This window comes from Pangasianodon hypophthalmus, chromosome 12, assembly GCF_027358585.1.
Source record: "Pangasianodon hypophthalmus isolate fPanHyp1 chromosome 12, fPanHyp1.pri, whole genome shotgun sequence".
NCBI lineage: Eukaryota > Metazoa > Chordata > Actinopteri > Siluriformes > Pangasiidae > Pangasianodon > Pangasianodon hypophthalmus.
The window spans coordinates 15,809,210-15,825,075 of record NC_069721.1 but is presented as its reverse complement, the minus strand read 5'-3'; positions in this window follow the sequence as shown (position 1 = coordinate 15,825,075).

Here is a 15,866-nt window from a genome sequence, read left to right as displayed (position 1 = left end):
AGGCCCTAAGTGGCATCTTACTTGAAATTCTTTTTACCCGGAGAAGTGAGAAGACAGAAAATTGCCTTTAAATATTCCATTCCATTTCAGCTGAAAGACAACAACATATTGATTTCATAAAAGCAACTGCTATTTATTCATTTGATTTGCATTTAATTTAGTATGCAATAAATCAAAACTAAGTCCAACTCAGCCAGCAGTCATCCCATGTTTAATAATAATATCCTTTTTTGTATTTTTTTAAAGGGCAAATAACTTTTATAGACTGTTAGAATTAATAATATCTACATTGTAACCTAGATTTGGAGTTCTAAATTACTGTGTTATCATTGCTATATTATCTCAGTTCTTTTTAATTTTTTTACTGAGATTACAGGAAATAGCAAGCAAACACAATTCTCACCTGTAAATTTCTAACCAAATCTATTTATTAAAAAGATAATAACACTATGTCAAAGATTATAAGCTTATAACCGAAACAAGTAATCATTTTTAATCATCAGCATTATCCACATCAGTCTCTCTGGTCACATCTCCTGAGGAGAGTCACGGCAGTTGATGAGCCAGAGCCTCACTGTTCAGGAATCACTGTTCTTGACTCGACTGATCACTGTCTGCTCTTATATTGGTGCTGAAATAATCACTTATTAAGCGTTCTTTTTGTTGGCTAAATTTCTCAATTTTTGATTAACATTACAACTTTTTCCATCTCTGACAGATGGGCCATTTGCAAACTGAATCTATTAGGCTTATGTGTTATTTTCTTAATGTCTGCAACCAGATAGTATAGATCATTTTAAAGTAAATAAAAATATTTCTGCATCATTCTGGGGAAATATATCTATGTTTTGTAACTAATCGAGGTGGCAGGGTATGTGAAACGCAGAAAACCCAATTTTGGTCAATATCTGACTTTCCATCATTTTTGGCGGTTTGCCAGTTGAAGCAATATCTCATGGGTTTTCCAAGGTCACCACACATAGAGTATATAATAACGCGTGTTGGTAGAAAGCTAGTAACATGCACTCCATCATATTTAATGCTAAGGTAGAGAGTCTGGAATATTAAATTCATCAGTAAAGAGTGATGGCTTTGCTCTTGTCCTTTCCATGCCATGTGATTTCCAAAGGTGTGGGCACTGCGATGTGCTTGGTGAAAGATGTATGTTTGTGTGTCTATTAAGAGCTGAAAAAGTGTAAGCAGCTGGGACATTCATTGTCTTTGTTTGCATGCTTCCCTCAATTAATTATCAGTGAAATCTGTGGAATTAGATCATGCCCCTGACACTCATTCATCAGATGCTTCAGTGTGTTGGTCCTTATCAGAAAGTCTGCTGCTTTAGTGCAGTAGCCTCCCTTCATCCGTCCCTGCATTTCACTGCTGCAGAAACGAACCTCGATAACTGGAAAGATGATGGCTCTTTCCTCTTACTAGCATTTATCATTCTGCTCTTTCTCCATCTCTCATGGTGAGTGACATTAGACTCAGTCCTTCAATTTACTCCAGTCAGATTACAGAAAGCAGTGTTTCCGTCTTCATGAGAAAAACAGGAGAAGGAGAACAGATGGCAATGGGTCAGGGAGAGATTACCATGAGAGGAAGTGAGAAGAAAAACATGTTAGGATAAAGAGAAGAGCATGAGCTTTTATTGCTGTGGCAGATAATAAAAAAAGACAGAGAGGCAATGAAAGAGAGAGAACTCAGAGACAAGAGGACAAAAAGTAACAGTCACAGTATTGTAAAAGACAAAGTGGAGTAAAAATGAGGTAGAACAGAAACTACAGAAAGAACATGTGAGTGGCGTAGCAAAGAGAGAATAATACAGAGAATAATCAATGTGTTATTCAATATGGAATAATCAGTATAGAGTTCCATTAGAAACAATAGCAATAGCAACAATAACAATTTGCTTGTTTTTTTTTTTTTTTATTTTATAAGTCAGCCAAACACAACTTTTGAGCTCAAGCCATATTTAATTGCCATATTTAAAACCATTTCATATTGCTATATAACTTCTATTGATCCCAATGCTCATTTAATTGGTGTTATCACAGTGTTACCACAGCTTATACCTATGCTAATTTCATCCGTAATGCACCTGGACTATTATGAAAAGCCTGATTACTGCAATGAATATAATCGTTAATAGAAATAGAGAACAACAGCACTGTGGCCAATCAGCAGATCTCATGAACACCTGCATTCGTGCACAAACACAGCAAGCTATGCTCACAAAATACCAAAGGGAAACATCTGTGTTTAGTCAGTGAGCACAAAATGTGGTTTAAGGCAATACTTCTTATTACATTTCCCAAGAAGCCACAGCCTGTGCCATTTTATTCTGTTTCAGCAAACATACCCAGGTATTAAGCATTCAAAAACGGTTTATTACCTGACTTTGGTGTGTTTGGAGACAGGACAGAATATAAATGTGGACTGAGGTCGATGAACACTCCTGAACTGTTCCTTTGGTGGATCTTTTCATTAAAAGTCTGAGCTTTCTGAAGCAGGCATACCTGTTCATAAAACAGTGAATCAGGCGTGCCACAGTTACAGCTAATTAGAGTTGTGGATTAATATGCTAGTAATCATGCAATTAATTCAGTGCCTTTTGTAATACCTATATCTTTGAACTGCACGCCCAGAGAAATATGACAATAAATCAGCATGCAATCATTAATTAATAGGTAAATATTAGGGTTAATCCTCTGTTTTGAGAAATGCCTGTTGGCAAATCCTCTGTTTTGAGAAATGCCTGTTGGCAAATCTCCTTCTCTTCCTTCTCTGCCATGTATAAGGTCATAGAAATATTGTGACCTTTGAAGCTATGTGGCATTATATTCAGTCAGTGCAAAGGTTTGCCCATTTCCTGTCAAAGTCAAAGACATAGTTGTTGTATCTCTTTGTGTACACTATTAATTAATTGATGATAATCAGAATGGAAAATGAGTGTGCACAGCCTCTTAGACTTAATTAATTAACCAAGCTCAGACGCCAAGGGAAAGGTCTATAATTAAATATAATTGTTGGTTTGGGTTTTAAAAAGTGCATACTTAAGCATATAAAAGAATGTACAATGGTGGAGATAACAGACATAGTGAAAAAACATGACACCAAGACATCCAACAAGAAAGCAAGAGAGGGAGAAATGGAAGTGTTTCTGTTGTCTCTCTCATTTTTGCAAAAAGGTTTCCTGCTTAGTGAAAGTGTCAGTCTTTGTAATTGAGGTGTATTCTTAATTTATATGCATCAACACACCTCACTAGACCATGATGGTTTTTCATCATGACAACTCCTACCCAACTGTCACTGAGCTGCCTGCTGGTTAACAGCAATTTGATGTGGTGAGACGTGATGTGATGTGTGTGCATGTGTGTGTGTGTGAGTGAGAGAGAGAGAGAGAGAGAGAGAAATATGATCTAAGGATGTGACACTTCCATTTAAATCCTATAGATTCTGGACTTCTCACAGATACCCTGCAACCCAACACTCTATATCTGGGTAATCTACCTTTACCCCTTTGAGTGTGTGTGTGTGTGTGTGTGTGTGTGTGCACGTCATACAGTAGACTTTTTCTTTCTGTTCCATTAAATTGCCCATGCTCTGTTGAGTTGCACTTGTCTAAGTTGATTCCATACTAATAAAGACTAATGAATCCATCTAACTGATGATAATTATGTTATTAAAATGCAAATGCTTAATTTTCGTTAATTGTAATACATCACATATAATCAGTCACAACAGCTTATTCTGCTGTCGGAACTTCCTTAAAATGGCTTTCTAGTGGTTACACAAGTAAAATAACAAATCTTTACCTATTAAGCTTATGTTAACAATAATGTTTATCCAGACAAATGTACACTGTAAATGTAATAAATAAGTAGTACTGTACTGCAATTCATTTGGTAAATGTGTGCATCAGGAAAGGAAGGGATGTAAATATCAAATTCTCTCCACTTTGCAGGTTCAAAAGCTTGACTCAGCAAACAGCAAATGCAACCAAAAATGGTGACATGTTTCATTCAAAACCAGCTAACAGAAATGTTTGACACCCCCAAAAGAATGAATTCCAGTTTTTATCTGTGACCTTTCCTTGTAATTTATTTTCAATATGGCCTTAATTATTTATCTCATCAAGCCCAAGTCTCTGCACTCCTTACACAAGCTTCTGGGAAGTACAATATACTATAAAGTATATTGCTAGGGATTTTGTCTAGTATTCGGAGACTTTTTGAGAGTTGATGCCTCTCTGAGTGTTTAGTGTGTCTCCCTAGACTCTTTCACACAAGGCCAGGTGTCTGAAGGCATAAGGTCTCAAAGAGTACACAGAACCTTTTGTGTCTAACAGACTCACACAGAGAAGGAGTGCTGAGACCTTGGTCAATGTCGAGGCGCATCCAGGGTTGTCAGTCAATAAACCATACATAAAAACACTTCACATATCAGACCTTTTGTTCAAACATTTCCCATATCTAAAATAAGAGACACAATCTAACTGTGTTCAGAAAGCTATTGTTACACACAGAAGGGTTTTGTGGACATGTGGAAATGATGTCCTGGAGTACACTGGCAATTTATTGTTAAATTGAGGAATTTATTAAATTGTTATGCTGATTAAAAATCAAAATGACATGAACATGAGCAAAGACACTCATTCATCTTCAATCCTGATCAGGGTCACGGTGGATCCAGAGACAATCCCAAGAACAATGGACATGAGGCAGGAGTGCAAACAGTCCATTGCAGGGTATCATGCACACACACACACATTCACTTTTAGGGCATTTTAACATAGCCAATTTAACATGCTGGCATGTTCTTCGGAGCTGGGAAAAAAGGGGAGGACCTGAAGGAAACCCTCACGGACACAGGGACAACATGAAACTCTACACAGACAGTAATCTGAGATCAGGATCAAACCAGGGATGCTGGAATTGCCAACATGCCATCCTGATTTACCTACCAGTGAGTTAAAATAACCTGCACTTTCTATATTTAAAACTTAGGACTCTCGATCAGCTTATTAAAGCAACTTACAACTTAAATAATATACTACAAATAAATAACCAATGAATTGCTTTTTCTACTTTACAGTAACACTTTAAGTAATGTTTCTTAGTAACCCAACAACTATGCAAGAACAATTAATAATTACCAAAGTGTTACTCTGTCGTTCTTCAGTAGTTAATGAAGATGTGGACCAGTATTGTAAAGTGAAACATGTGGAAACTCATTACTAGTTAATGATGATGTGGAACAGAATTACACATGGTAATTCTTTACTAAATTTTATTATTTAAAATAATTTTTTATAAACAAATTTGAAAGTATGTTATTAATAAAGAATTTGTTACTGATTTCTACATTACAGCCTTGTACTTTTTTATGTTATTGTTGTCCATTTCTCTCTATAGACCTTGACTGGCTAAATAAAAACAACACTCTGACCCTGTGCTCCTCTGAGGAGACCTATAATATCTCATATAAACATGTACATTTTAGACACAGAGGTGTTGGAACAGGTTGAGGTATATTAGGTAGTAGATCCCCAACAGGAAGGTAAGGCTTCGCTATTGGGAATTAATGTTGGCGTGATTAAAAATTATTCAGAAGTTATTATAAAAGAGCCATAGTTAGCTAGTAGTTCTGCAAAAGAAATGTAAGACTCAGTAATTACTGCTTAAGACTCAGTTAATTACTGCATAGTTAAAAGTCAACTCCTACTAACATACATACTGAGTAAATAACTAGCAGTTCTTAGTATTTTATAAGAATAAGATCAGTGTTAATGAAGAACTACTCGTTCGTTCCTCCTTAGTTCCTGCATAGTTATCTATGAGTTGTTGAACGGTGTTGTAAAGTGTTTGTGATTTTTCTCTTGCAGAGTTACTGCGCTACTAACATTTTCGTGTTGCCTGTGTGTGTGTGTGTGTGTGTGTGTGTGTGTGCGTGTGCGTGTGTGCATTCATATGTGGTGTGACATCTATTTTTGCGACATGTGGTTATTATTGTGTGTGTTTGCATTGCTTCGTTCAGCCCAAAGCACTTATTTAAAATGCAATCTCAGTGATTTCATTTCCAAAATGGTTCTCATTGTTGTGTTCAGCACAGCTGCATGTTTCTACTCTGACTAATTGCAGCCTACACACCAAGTGACATCAGAATTCCATTTCTCCAATTTTCCATCTGCTTATGAGGGTGGGGAATGACTTTGTAAAATAAGGTGCTAATGCTTGATTGTTAAATATTTAGAGTGCTCTTACACTAAGTGCCAGGCTGCTGCAGCAAAGGGAAATAAGGGAGTCAAACTACACAGAAGCAACAGAAATCATTCCCTTTTCAATGCTCATCAGTAATTAGGAGGCATAATACATTTGCTAGGATCCATTTGAAGAAGATTCAGCATGCAGTATAATTGAAGTAATTTGACAACCCATTTTCAAATTAAGCATGTTCCTTTCCAGTGAGTGACACATTGCACAGATTCAGATTCACAGGTCTGCTTTTAAATAAGTTCACCCTGAGGCATGATGAATGTATAGAACAGATATTAGATTTATAAGAGCTCAAGAAGCAAGTGATAGCCCCATATCTAAGCATTATTTTTAATCAAATTATTCTCTGTGTGCCACTTTTACCCCTTCAAGATAACTCACTTTGCTTTCAGCATGGATGAAATATAAATTCTTACATCATAGTTTTTGGTATATGTGTGGTTTAACAAAAGATTTACTAATGCTAATTTGTTCAGGACACACATGATGTTACAAATATGTCCGATCATAACAAGTGGTAATTGCTCTGGGGGTAAGATTTACCCACAAACACTTGAGGATCCAGTCTTCCAAATATATATTATGTCTAATGTTGTGTAAGCATAAAAACATGTTTTATTCCACATTGCACTAAGTCCATATCCTTAGACAATTGTTCTTTAATCTTAAAAAAGAACGATCAGTTCATACCCCTGTCTTATATAAGACAATCGGCATTATGGGTTAATGGACAAACACTCCCCTGAGCAAGGGATCTCTCGTCCTAGTTATCTTCTTATTCAAAAGACAAATCATGTAACCTTCACTCTCCATTCTTGTTCCCTAATCTCCAATAAGGTCCTCTAGAAAGCAATTAACATCCCTGTCCATTAATTGCACGTGGAAATGCTGCAGCTTTATGCTGCGCAGAGCAAGCGAGGAACAAAATCAGTCACTTTAATCAAGTTTTCCCAACTGGTGCGGCAGTCATGATTTGCTCGATCGAGATGTCACCGGAGATTCATTTACTGACATCCCCTCCTCCTCTTCCTTGTACGACCCACTAACTGTCCTGAAGAAAATGAGAGTATTCGTCAGTGTTCCCATGAGGAAGGGACGACTGTGGAGATGAAGCAGCCTCCTATGCAGCCAACTGAGTTGACCAGGTCCCACTTGTCACTCTAATTAGTTTTGTTTCTCCGCCGCAGGCCTGCACTGCAGCTCTTTATTACGGCAGTCACTCCAGGAGGAGCAAAACTGCACAATCTATACTAAAAAGATCTGCACAAACACACAGTTGGCAAAGGGGAGTGGGTGGATTTTGAGGGAAGCAATAGGGATAGCAGAGGTGAAGAGTGCTGAAGTGAATGGAGGAAGATAAGTAATGAGTTACTGAAAGACAGATGTGTGGAGTTATAGAGACATGCACAGAGTAGAGAAACAGACAGGGAAAGTAAGAAGCAAAAGAAGAGAGACAGGAAGGAGGTTCTGAGTAACTCATTGATCTTTCCCTGTAAACGACCTGTAAAATGTAAACAAGCTGTCTCTCTCTCTTTCTCTTTTTCTGCCCTTTCTTTACATAAAAACTACAAATGCTCACATTCGTGCCTCAATTACAACTGTTTCCCATTCGCTGACAGCAGAATCTATTAAACTATCACACTTCACACCATTTACCAAAAGCAAAATATTGAAAAGGTCAAATATAGAGGCAATATTTACATGATTTGTCAGCTGCATTCATTATTCTATTTGCCCTCTAGGCTTACACACACACAAGTGAGTAACTCAAATGCTTTGATAATGTTGTTAGAAGACAGAAAAAAATGAAATATTTGGGAAGTCAGGGAGAAAGGATAGATTTTGATCTCAATAAATAAGTTCTGGTGTGTTTTTTAGAGGGCCATTTTTAGTGTGTGGTCTCACTTTTAATGCAGTGCAGAAACACTAGGTGACTACATATTGCAAAAGTATGAGAAAAGACCTAATTTTACAGTCCAATTACAGTATTGCAAAAATTCATAATTATACAACTTAAATGTTTCGTTAAAAAAAAACATTTGAATATTCTTCTTGGTTAAATTAATATCAGATCAGTCAAATATAACTTCAGTGGCATCAGAAGCCTGTAAATAAATTGACTATGTAACCTTGATAATTAACCACTTTGAAAAACTCTACAGGAAAGTCAAACACATTCCGATGTCACATTATGTCACATCCGATAATCACATTCATATGTGTTCCTGGCACAATCATATACACAAATAATTCTACATTCTAAGTCTAAATGGAGGTTTACATGCCAAGTTGAGATATTTTGTCCCTTTATGAAGGCCAGAATTTCTTCCATGGCAACTATGTGGTCTTGGCATCAAAAATAGATATGATGTGCTGAGATCATGCATAAAGTTCAAGAATGTAAGGATATGCTGTGACCAGAAATAAGTATTGCGCTTCAAGTAGTGAGTTTAAACATACCTACTTAATCACCAACTGAAGAAGAACTAATATGAACACAACTCTCTAAAGAGTAAATATTTGGCAGTCTTGCTTCAACTGTATGACAGATTTAATATCACTAATAGCTATATTTGACAGCACTAGGAGAAGATTCTAAACCATTGGCATTCAGGTGCTACACATGGTTGTATTTTTTCTTCCTTTATAATCCTGACTCAAATCATGGAGGATTTGATATTTAATGAGTGTATCTGTGTGTATGTTTAAGTCATATGTTGGTGTTTTTTACAATAGTGAAGTGTTGCAGAAGCATCTGTCTGTCTGTATGGGAAATTGTATGCACTGATAGACCAACATACTGAGACACTTTCAAATTCATAACAATTCACTTGACTCCAGTCATGTAAATAAAAAGATATAATAAAAAGATTAGGTGTTAGATGTTGGGCTAGTATTTGTAGCTTTTCAGACTTGCCAATCTTTATGCATTTTGCATAAGAGTTCCAAATGTTAACACCATGGCATACTGGTACTAGTTATCAAAAATACGCCAAAAGAGCCACTGTCTTTCTCCTCCAGTAAAACGACAGATAACTCAATCAGCAATCTGAAATGATTGACAGTTGCATAGGTGTTTTGAACTCTGATATTTATGCTTTACTTGGAAGTGGGAAGTCAGAATTACATCATTTTCGACCTTCGTGCATTTAAACTACAAAGTGGCGAAAAAACATGGACACCTTCATTGATCGCCATTTGTTAGCAACAAGCTAGTCAGCTAACTGTGATGATTGATGTATATCTCCTCCTCCTAAACTCCTGAAAGCAAATACTTGCTGGCTCAGGGTTGAGGAGACCGTCTCCCCCAAAAATATATGGACATCTGGCCATCACACCCATATGTGTGCCTTCCCCAAACTGTTTCCACAAAGATGTAAGCACTAGAATGGCTTTTTATGCTGCAGTATTAAGATTTCCCTTCACTGGAACTCAAGAAACCAAGCCTGCTTCATGACAATGCCCCTGTACACAAAGTGAGCTCCTTGAAGACATGGTTTGCCAATACAGAGCCCTGACCTCAACCCTACTGAACATCTTTGGGATGAACTGGAACGTCAACTGTGCGCCAGGCCTTCTCACTTGACATCAGCGCCTGACCTCTCTAATGTTCTTGTGGCTGAATGAGCACAATTCCTCACAGCCATGCTCCAAAATCTAGCTGAAAGCCTTGGAAATGGAAAGCCCAGAAGAATGGAGGCTATTATTACAGCAAAGGGGGGACCAACACTATGTTACTGCACATGGTTTTGGAATGGGTACATATGGGCGTGATGTCCACATACTTTTGGTCATATAGTGTATGTTCAACTTAGCTACAATTAAGGATGCACCAAAATTCTAGCCACCAAAAGGTTTAAACAAAAAAAACATTAAATAGCCTGGCAACAAAGTGTTAAATCTAAACACTAAATTTAATGTTCATGATAATTAGAAAGTGACTAAAATGTATGTATTGGAGTTGGCAAGTCCGCCTTTTCATTATGACTTCATTCAGATGAAATTGGAGAAAATTAAGCCATATCTGGCTTCTTTTGTATTCATCCAAATATCTCAGCAGCCAGAGGTTAGATAGACATACCAGCTGTGTATGTGTAAGTAATAATGAAATAATATAATTATTCTTTCACACATTTCTGCCAAATGTATTAGCATCCTAACTACATTCTAATGTCACACCATATGTCCAAAACTGCACCCTATCCACTACTTAGTGAACATTTTTGTGAGTTTTGTCACTTTGTAGTCATGTCTGAAAGCATAGTGGGGGAAAATGTACTGGAAGAGGTTTATGTCCACACAATGAACCTTAGCTGATAAGGAAATACCCTAAATATACTTTGCCAGTTGTAGGGAATAGGGAGTATATGGGCACCAGTTTAAACACAGCTGTGGAGTTGCTGATACTGTTGAGCTGCTGGGCAGTTTCTCTCACATTTTCTTTGCTTCTTACTTTCTCTCTTTCTCTTGGTCTCTCTATCTCTGCCTTGCTCTCACACTCACACACATACAGTAAATACACAAGGACAAATGTCTGCTCCAGCCTTCATTTTTTTCCTCTCCTCCTTTCAGTAATTATAAATCACTCATCACGGCGTGATTTCATCAAGCTTTGTGCATTGTGACATCAATACAAAAACCCAACAAATGCTTGGCCTCGTTGTGAATCAACAATTAATTGCCAGGCTCCATGGTTACCATGGCAATTAAGGATTTTAGATTAGAGAATGGATTATGGTGGAATTATTGGGTGATTATGATGGATAGTCACAAGCAGTCAAAACCAGTTTTTTTAGGATCCACATCCATTTATTTAAATCACGTTTACTTCAGTAAAGCAACATCTCAGAACACTGTGCTTCAGTTTCTGCGCATCAAAAATTCAATACAGAAATTTAATGAAAATTTAGGAAATTACCAACATAAAGGTGGAAATAGTAAATATAAGCCTTCCAAAGTACAGTGAATATATCTGTCCCAAACATGTTTCTCCATGGACTATTCAGCTACAACTGTAATAATGTCTAGTCTTATTATATTCGGTTCATTATATTCATTTCATGTGCATTTTAATTTGCTCGTGCATTTTCTAAAACCCTTAAAATATCTTCAAACTATGCCTATCCATTTCTTTAATAGGCTAAGAGCAGAAAAGTGCTCATCCCATTCCAGCTCATTTTCAGCACTCTTTAGACAGATGAAGTAGTGCAGATATACTGCACTATAAGGATACTCTCACCATAACCCATTACCTCCAAAATGGAGCCTCAGATCATGTAATGGATCAGTCTGAATCTATTCCTCATCATTTTCTTCCTCTTTCAGAATTGTTATGGCAAAAATTGGTGAGTCAGTCTCATTCTCTGTTGACTGGGGGTTAACTGCTCTCCTTCTTCTCCGACTCTTTACAAATCAGCATATGATCATTATAAACTAAAATGAGAAATATGATGAATCATTATGATACATTTTGCATATTTTTGTTTCATTTGGTAAATTTTATCTAATGACTACATTTAATTCAGTCTAATAAATGAAGACTAATTTGTAAATATATAAATGTGTAACTGTAAAAGGGTTATATATCAGATTTTTTTCCACTTTATGCAAATGCAATATTTTGCAAAATATTATCACATTATGCAAATGCAGGTGAAGTGTATCTGTGAAATTAGTAAATTAATATCACTCCATTTATTAATTAATTATTGCATATAGGACGTGTACTGTGGAGGACCGAAGCAGGCAAAAAAATGTTTATTTCCCTTAAAAGAAATTTCTCTGTCTCTTCCCTGGGCATAAGAGCCCCTTTTCAAGGTAACAATGTAGCCCATAGATGGGTAAATTGGCAGCCCTTGGGCCACATACAGCCCACACTTTCATTCACTGTGGCCCATCAGTCAATATTCTTGTTTTCAAGATTAATCATTGATTGTTTTCAGGGTATGTTATTACTGTGTCAATGTCATAGGTATCCCCACGCAGTTATGATTTACCCTGGTATGTTAAATTGTAATGAAAAATGAAAAGAAGTGACGTTGAGAACTGCATATTTCAGTCAAAATGGGAGATAGATTATCTGTTTATGGAATTCGAGGCCAAACCAATTTGTTTGGTGTTCTTGGAGACAAAATTTGTCATAAAGGATTTCAACTTGAATAGCTACTAAACCACTACCCACAAAAGGAAATATGAGAGGACCACTGGAGTTTAGAGAGCTGCTATCATTGCTGAATTAAAAGGGGAAATTCGTTGACAGCAGTGACTTTTTACTAAAACCACAATTTTGCAGGAGTCATGACCACATTTTTCTTATACTGTTTACCTTGAGCTTGTTAAATCTAAAAAAAAAAAAAATTTTATCCTAGGGTGAAACTGTGAAGAAATGCATGAGATGAAAGCTTCTGTAGATGAAACATAGCATGTCATTGTCCCACTGTACAGTGATACACAGAATTTTTGACATTCAAAATCACACCCAAACAAGCCATAAATGACAGCAAATACATTTTGCTCACACAGGATGAAAGTACAGATGTGACGGATGTTATTCAACTCCTCATTTTCATGAGAACCATTAAAAGCTCATTTGAGGCTAACAAAGAGCTGTTGAAATCAGTCGCTTTGCATAATGCAACAAACGATAGGGATATTTTCCAAGTAGTAAAAAGCATGGCAAATGAGCATATGGGCTTTCCTAAACTTTCAGCTGTTGTTACCAATCGAGCGCCAGTAAAGCTAGGAAGATCCAAAGAATTTTCTGATCTTTTCCAAAAGAGTAATGTTGACTGCCCAATACTGCACTGCATTGTACACAAATAAAATGATATTAATTAGAGATACAATTATTAGCTATACCATTATTAGATATGCCATTAGTCAAATACATTTTGTTTTCTTTACAGAAGGCCCTTTGTGCAAAGATTCTCACTTCATCCTTTTCATAGTGACAAAGATCTCATTTGAGGAGGAAATGTGTCTCTCAAATAAAGGAAGTTAACAGGCTTTTTGGAGGACGTTAGCTGTGCTTATTTAGATTTACTGATTAAAAGAAAGTCAATTGGATGAGCCTAATGAAGTGTATGAAGATTTTTTTTGCAATTCGAGCTGAGAGCCTAGTGTTCCTAGAGGACAAATGCAATACAAGCTCATACTGCAGCAGATGTGGAGCTACCAATGTTCTCTGTATATCTGGAATATATGGTAATATCTTACTATTATTTTGAGTCTAAACCACATGAATGTAAAGTTGCAATGAATGGCAAGACCAAACAGTGTAAGATCTCTGTGCACATTTAAATGCATTTCAGCATAAACATTCCCATTTCTAGAAAGGATTTTCACCAGGAGCCTCATTTATAAAGAGCGCGTACGCACAGAAAATGGGTCTGCAATGTGCATATGCAACCTCCCGCACAGAAACCGGGATTTATAAAGAAATCCTTGGTGGGAAATTGAGCGTGTGTATGAGCGTATCTGCTTTGACTCATGCATAGAGCCATCCATAGCCATTTAGAAACAGTGGGAATTAACGACACCCTATGAATGCGTAGAGAATTACAGCTAAATGTGCAAGTCACACATTACACTTCATATCAAATTATTCTGCTCCATAATAACTGCATGTAGGCTGTTTGGACGTAAGAAGCATTAAAGCATAATATCATTTTTACCAATTTATTATTTATTCATGTAGACTGGTTAATGGGTTAATCTGTTTCTGTGTATTGGTATGTATTGCTCCAATTAACTATTTGCAGTCTACAGTTTAATCTCTTATCCAAATGAGATAGTAAATCGTTATGTATTGGTATTAATTGTGGATAATTACAGGCTGCAAACAGCTGTGAAGTAATTTCACCCTTTCATAAATCTATTAATAGGCTACATAATGATATAAATGGCACAATGCCTTTTTTGTATTGTTAGTCAACCGAACAATAAGTCAATAAGAACAATAAGTATATATTTTTAGACACCACAAAGATTTCCTTGCCATGATGACAGGCTAATGAGCAGATTTAAATTTCCAAGAGCCATTCTCTTAGAACTATGTGCTGAGTTGGTCCCAGGTTTAGAGAGACCAACGTACAGTGTCTGTCCACTGAGAGGTCTTAACAACCTTCGGATGGATCAGGGATATCCATTCATCAATCAAAAGCAATTTAATTTTGTAAATGAACAAGTCATTTTTATTCCCAAACCCACACAGAGCAGAACAGAGAAGAGAAGCTACAATGACTCACTTTCTCATGCCATTCTGCTTAAAGCGCAATGGCGTTGTCTGGATGTGTCAGGTGGGACATTGCTTCAGGTGGGAGACTGCTATACCAACCAGAAAAAATATCTGCCAGATTGCGATAGCATGTACTGTGCTTCACAACATGGCAGAGCAGAATGGGCTCCCGGCCCTCATCTCTCCTAACCAACAACTCAATTAACCGATAAACCCATTCACGTCTATACTCAGATTCACATCTTATGCTCAGGCAAGCATAATCTTCACATAAAGTAAATAAAGTTTTAAATAAATAAAGTTAAAGGAAATAAAAGGGATAATGTCTAAAATACGAATGATATAAAAAAAAAAGCTTGGTAAAAATATACCAGTGCAAAGGTATAAAAAAGCTTTTTTTTATATATCATTCGTATTTTAGACATAATCCCTTTCATTTCCTTTAACTTTATTTATAAAGTTTTAAATAGAGGTTTTAAATAATTGTGTTCCTTTGTCTCGATCTCTGACACAACTTCCTATTTGTATTCACGAACATTCAAGAAGAATGTGATTTGTAAAGCAGAAATGGCATGCAGGTGTGCATACACGAGGTTTCATAGATCTTTTTTTTTTTTTTTGCGCAAACAATTTCTTGGTTTTTGTGCATACGCATGCTTTAATTCTGGAATCAATGCAACGTTTTATAAATGAGGCCCTTGATTACTGAAATATGACAATTCCCCATCTGTGAAAAAAATTCACAAAGATGTCTCTGAATGTAAGAAAAAGAAAATACATAAAAATGTCAAAATTCTACACAAAATTTGCTTTCAAGATTTTCATGCATTACAGTCTCACAAATGTGCTATTTAGTGTTCCCCTTACTGCTGCCAAAACAGCAGGTCTTCCTCTGTGAAGTTCAGTCTGACTCATTCTTTCAGATGAAGCATAGTGAGAAGAGAATGTAATTTTGGAAACTATTACTTGAATCCCATTTTCTCCTCCTCATAGATTTTATACTGTCCATGTTTGGAAGCATTTAGCACATCTGTGAGAGCAATGTCACCATGATGAAGCGCGTCAAATAAAAAAAGAAACAGAGTAAGAGATGAAACAGAGTAAGAGATGTAAATGTTTTCGTAAACCAAACTGAACTAAAAATTTCCGCCAGATTTCCAAAAAAATTTTCTTCATGCTCACATGTATATGTTTATGGATGGCAATTACCTGTAAAGTGCAAGGCATGTGCACACCACAACTCATTTTCATTAAGTGATGTGACGTGATGACTTATAGTATACACAACCTCATTTTAATTGCAGGGTTCTGTGATGTAAAAAAATTAAACCAATATAAATCAGGTCAGATCTTTT